Here is a 6,590-nt window from a genome sequence, read left to right on the forward strand (position 1 = left end):
ACTAACTGTTCATATATGCATGGATTTATTTCTGGGGTCTCTATTCTGTTCCATTTATCTGTGTACCTGTTTTTGTGACAGTACCATACTGTTTTGACTACTGTAGCCTTGTAGTATGTTTTAATGTTTGGTAGCATGATACCCCCGACTTTGTTCTTATTTCTCAGGATTGCCATGGCTATTCAGGGTCTTTTACAGTTCCATATGAATTTTAGGCTTACGTTTTCCATTTCTGTGAAAAATGCCCTTGGTAGTTTGATAGGAATTGCATTGAATCAATATATTGCTTTAGGCAGTATGGACATTTTAACTAAATTAATTCTTCCTATTCATGAGCATGGTAGGTGTTTCCATTTATTTGTATCATCTTTAATTTCTCTCTTCAGTTCTTATAATTTTCTGAGTACAGGTCTTTTACTTCTTTGGTTAAATTTATTCCTAAGTATTTTATAGTTCTTGAAGCAACAGTAAATGGGACTGTTTTGTTAATTTCTCCTTCTGATTGTTTTTATTGGTGTATACAAATGCAACTAATTTCTGAATATTGATTTTGTATCCTGCTAACTTGCTGAATTCATTTATCAGTTCCAGTAGTTTTTTGGTGGAGTCTTTGGGGTTCTCTATGTATAGTATCTTGTCATCTGCATATAATGACTATTGTACTTCCTCCTTACCTATTTGGACTCCTTTCATTTGTTTTTCTTGTCTGATTGCTGTGGCTAGAACTTCCAGGACTATGTTTAATAAAAGTGGAGAGAGTGGACAGCCTTGTGTTGTTCCTGATCTTAAGGAAAATGGTTTTAGCTTTTCCCCATTGAGTATGATGTTAGCAGTGGGTTTACCATATATGGCCTTTATTATGTTGAGATATGCTCCCTCTACTCTCACTTTGCTAAGAGTTTTTATCATAAATGGCTGCTGTATTTTGTCAAATGTGTTTTCTGCATCTATTGATGTGACCATATGGTTTTTAGTTTTCATTTTGTTGATGTGGTGTATCACATTAGTTGATTTGTGGATATTGAACCAACCTGCATACTAGGGATGAACCCGACTTGATCATGGTGTATAATCTTCTTAATATATTGCTGAATTCTGTTTGCTAAGATTTTGTTGAGGATTTTTGCATCTATATTCATCAGGGATATCGGCCTGTAGTTTTGCTTTTTTCTACTGTCTTTCTCTGGTTGTGGAATCAGGGTGATAGTGGCCTCATAGAAGCCTCATAGAAAGAGTTTGGGGGCCTTCCTTCCTTCTGGAATTTTGGAATAGTTTGAGAAAAATAGGTGATAATTCTTTTTTGAATGATTGGTAAAATTCAATTGTGAAGCCATCTGGTCCATGGTTTTTGTTTGTTTGGAACTTGTTGATTACTGATTTGATTTCCTTGGTGGTAATTAGTCTATTCAGATTCTCCGTTTCTTCTTGAGTTAGCTTTGGAAGGTTGTATGCTTCTAGGAAATTATCCATTTTTTTCCAGATTGTAAAATTTGTTGGCATATAGTTGCTCATAGTAATTTCGTAATTTTTTTTTGTATTTCTGTGGTGTCTGTTGTCACTTCAACTCTTTCGTTCTGGATTTTACTAATTTGAGTCCTCTCTCTTTTTTTTTTTTTTTTGATGAGTCTGGCTAGAGGTTTGTCAATTTTGTTTCTCTTCTCAAAAAACCAGCTCTTGGTTTCATTGATCCTTTATATTGTCTTTCTGGTCTCTATTTCATTATTTCCACTCTGGTCTTTATTATCTCCTTTCTTGTACTCCCTTTGGGCTTATTTTGCTGTTCTTTTTCCAGTTGCCTGAAATGTAAGAATAACCTGCTGATTTTAGATTTTTTTTGCTTCTTTAGGAAGGCCTGCACTGCTATAAACTTCCCTCTTAGGACTGCTTTAGCTACATACCAAAGATTTTCGGTTGTGGTGCTTTCATTTTTGTTTGTCTCAAGGTATCTTTTGATTTCTTCCTTAATCTCATTTTTGACCCACTCACTACTTAGTAATGTTATTCAGCCTTCATGTATTTCTCTGCTATCCAGTTTTTTTCTTGTAGTTGATTTTTAATTTTATAGCACTGTAGTCAGAGAAGATACTTGATATGATTTCAATTTTCTTAAATTTATTGAGACTTGTTTTGTGGCCTAACATGTGGTCTATCTTGGAAAATGTTCCAAGTGCATTTGAAAATAATGTATATTCAGTAACTTTTGGGTGAAATGCTCTGAAAATATCATTTAAATCCAGCTGGTCTAGTGTGTCATTTAAGGTCGCTGTTTCCAAATTGATTTTCTGTCTGGAGGATCTGTCTATTGGTGACAGCAGGATGTTGAAGTCCCCTACTATGATAGTGTTACTGTTGATCTCCGTCTTTATGCTTGTCAATATCTGTTTTATATATTTAGGGACTTCTATGTTAGGTGCATAGACGTTTACTAGGATTATGTCCTCTTGTTGGATCGACCCCTTTATTATTATGAAGTGCCTTTCTTTGTCCTTTTTTATATTCTTCAATTTAACATCTATTTTGTCTGACATAAGTATCGCTACTCCAGCTTTTTTCTCAGTTCCATTTACATGAAATATTTTACTCCATCCCTTTACTTCTAGCCTGTATTTGTCTTTTGATCTGAGTGAGTCTCTTGTATACAGCAAATGCAAGGGTCTTGCTTTCTTATTCATTCAGCCATTCTATGTCTTTTGATTGGAGCATTTAATTCATTTACATTTAACGTGATTATTGATAGGTATATAGTAATTACCATTTCGTTATTTGTGTTCCTGGTCTTCTTTAGTTAGGTTGCTTTTCTATTTCTTCTGCTTTAAGAAGCCCTTTTAACATTTTCTGCAATGCTGGCTTGGTAGTAATGAATAACTTTTGTTTATTCTTTTTTGAGAAGCTCTTTATATCTTCTTCAATTTTAAATGATAGCCTTACTGGACAAAGCAATCTAGGTTGTAGGCCTTTGTTTTTCATCACTTTGAAGACCCCCTTGCCACTCCCTTCTGGCCTGCAGAGTTTCTGTAGAAAAGTCGGCTGATATTCTTATTGAGGTGTCCTTGTAAGTAACTTGCTGCCTGTCCCTTGCTGCTTTTAGGATTCTGTCTTTATCTTTAACCCTTGCCATTTTCACTATAATGTGTTTTAATGTTTGGGTTCATCTTGGTTGGAACTCTCTGCACTTCCTGGGCTTGTACGTCGATTTCCTTTGCCATGTTAGGGAAGTTTTCAGTCATTATTACTTCAAATATGTTCCCAATCCCTTGCTCCCTCTCTTCTTCTGGTATTCCTACGATGCACATGTTGTTGTACTTGATGTTATTGCCCAGCTCTCTTAAACTATTTTCAATGTTTTTTCTTTTTTTTTCTTTTTGTTGTTCCTCTTGGATGACCTCTGCCATCTTGTCTTCTAGGTTGCTGATTCGATCCTATGCTTCATCCAATCTGCTGGTAATTCCTTCAAGTTTGATATTTAATTCAGCAATTGTATCCTTTAGTTCTAACTGGTTTTTTTTTATGATTTCTCTATCCTTCTTTATACTCTTACTAAGTTCCTTAAACATTCTAATCATCAGTGTTCTGAACTCTGTCTCCAATAGTTTGGTTGTCTCTATTTCCTCTATTTCCAGTGATTCAGGAGGTTTCTTCTGTTCTTTTATTTGGGATGTGTTTCTTTGTTTTCCCATTCTGACTTACTCTTTGTGCTTGCTTCGATGTGTTAGGTGGATCCCCTAGGTTTCTCAGTCTTGTCTGGGTGGACTTATATGGTATGTGTCCTTTATATTTGAATTGCTCAGTCTCCCTATTCTCCTGTGCGTGTGTACCAGAGGTGTTCCTTGTGTTGTGTGTCTTCTCCTGTTGAAGTTGAGCTTTGATTGCTTTTGGCTTGTCAGTAGGTGGGATTGATTTCCAGTCTGACTAGCTGTGAGGATTGGCTATGTCCACATTGTATGAGCTGCTGTGTGAGGGTTGACCCCTCAGATGAGGCTTGGCCCCTCAGATGAGGCTTGGCCCCTCAGATGAGGCTTGGCCCCTATGGGCTCTTGTGCCTGTAGGGATTTCTCTTTTGGTGTGACTATTATAGGTCAAACCCAGTAATGCTCTGTTTTGGTCTAAAGTTGGCCTCTGGGTGTGATGATTCTTGTGCCTCTTTGGTTGGGCCCTGCTGCAGAGTGATTTTAGAGCAAAACAGATCAACAAGCACAACCACAACAGCCACCAAAAGAAACCAGATACTCTCACATGTAAAAACAACCAACAGCCCACACTCAACATGCACAAAAATATCAAACATACAAAGAAAGCAAAACAAACACGATAAACAAAATAGCAGCACCAAAAAATAATTGTAGAAAAAATGTAAAGGAGGAAAAATACAGCAGGAAAAAGAAGGAAGAAAAGAAGTGAGAGAGAGGGGGGAATAAAAAAGAAGAGAAAAAGAAACTAACAAACAAAAAACAAATAATATATTCGTCTACACACCTATATATATGGACATATATATACACGCTTATATATACATATATAAAAAAACTAAAAATGATAATAATGAAATAGAAAAAACAACCAAAACAAGCAAATAAAACAAACCCCAAAACACCCAAAAAAACAACAACAGCAACAAAAAAAGAAACCAGTGCCAGTCTTGACTAAAGTCCACCAAGCTATTTCCAAGTTGTTCTCTGCTGTATAAAACTCCTCTGTGTCTTGTGAGGGCAGAGCCAGCCACCTGGCACCCAGAGTGACCCTGGTGATGCAGGTCTAGATGAGTGGTGCTATGAGGTGTGATTGGTGGTTTTTGCAAAGTCAGTGCCATTTCTGCTCTTGCCTGCCCAGAGGCTCGCTGGCAGCTGCGTAGCCAGAAGGCTCAATGTGCGTCTTAGGGCACTCTTTCCACTGGCGGCTGTGGGGGATGTGAGATTTCTGAGCTGCTAAAAGATCCCTGCAGGGGTCCTGCGAGTGACTCAGCAGCTGAAGTTGCCCTGCTTCCCAAGCCATGCAGCATGCAGCAAAGTTGGGGGAGGGGGAGGCACACTCTGTAGCCTCTTCCCAGAGTAGGAGCACCTCTGTAATCTGACACTACTCCTCCATTCAGAGATTAGTTTAAGACTCTGGAATGGTGCCCCGCTAGGGTTTCTGAGGGAGGGTGGGTGCGGGCTCCTATTTATGCAGCTGTTCTTTGCTTTCTGTTGAGGGGGAGAGAGAAAGAAAAGAAAAGAAAAAAAACACCTGTCCCACCGCAGTTTTGAGCCGAGGCTTCTGCCTCAGAGGCTCCAGGCTTGGTGCTGCTGCACTCCCCGCAGGACTGGGCGGGGGGTGCAGGGAGTGAGTACCTTTGTTGCTGTAATGCTCTCCGGTCTGCTTCCCTGGGCCCTGCATCTCTGCAGCCACAGATACTGGCCGCATCTCCACGCATCTCCCTTCCCTCTCCCCCCACTCGCCCAGTTTGCCCACCTTCAAACAATCATTTTGCAAGTCTTTTAGCTGTTCTGTGTGATGAGGAGAGGTCCCTCCGATGAGTTATATCTGTTCAATTTGTGGTAATTTCCAAGGGAGGACTCAGGGAGCCCTCTTCACAGCTGCCATTTCTATGACATCTCCTCTCAAAACTTCTTAACAATTCTAAGCCATCATTATCTCTCACCTGAATTACTGAAATAACTTCCTGATTAGTCTCCCTCTTTATGTTTTTCCCAAAGAGTAGCCAACATGATCATTTAAAGCTATAGATCAGAGCAGGTCCTCCCATGCTCAGTCCTTCGGTAGTCTTTTTTTGGGAAAAAATCCTATAACCTTTCCATGGCTTACTTTGTCCTCAAAACTGAATCCATCTCCCACCACACCATACTGCTTCTAACTCTCTCCTATGCTCCTTGAATCATTTCTTCTAGCCAGACCAGACTTGCTCCTTTTCAATCATGTTAAAAATGTTTCTGCCCCAGAGTCTGGGCAGCCACTGTTTGTTTAATAGATAACCTAATGGCTGTTTCCTTCCTGTTATTCAAATGACACCTCCCCAGATAGTATAATCTGATAATTTTACCAAGAATAGAAACACTTCTATAATACTTTATATCTCTTATAAATAAATACTGCCTTACTTTTTCTTTGTAAGACCTAACAGAAACTATGATGTTCTTGTTCATTTATGTCTGTTTATATTTTTATACCTTAGTAGATGATAACTTGAAGGATGAAAACAGATGTTTTGCTGAATTTTTTCTTTGCTCTGTCTCTCTAGTTCCTATAACCATGACTACAACATGGAAATTTTATAACAAATAGCTACTGAAGAATGAATAATTAAATAAATAAAATGTGATTCAGGGTGGAGACTCTTTCAAAGTTCTAAAGTTGGAGAAGTGAAAGATAGACTTTTGGGTTAAGCAGAACTACAATGCCAAGGACATCGTGTGAAGTAAAGTTAAAGAACCCTTCTCAAAAGTAGCAGAGTTTGTCAAAGAAACACTAAAGCCAGACAGTAGTTAAGGTGGTAAAAACAGATTTTACTCAGGGACTACTGCACTAGGGGGAAATTGATCTGAATATAGAACTAGGCTCAATTCTGAATGGAAATTAATAAGAGGAGCCATCAGGAG

The sequence above is a fragment of the Hipposideros armiger genome, unplaced genomic scaffold, assembly GCF_001890085.2.
Source record: "Hipposideros armiger isolate ML-2016 unplaced genomic scaffold, ASM189008v1 scaffold_634, whole genome shotgun sequence".
Classification (NCBI taxonomy): domain Eukaryota; kingdom Metazoa; phylum Chordata; class Mammalia; order Chiroptera; family Hipposideridae; genus Hipposideros; species Hipposideros armiger.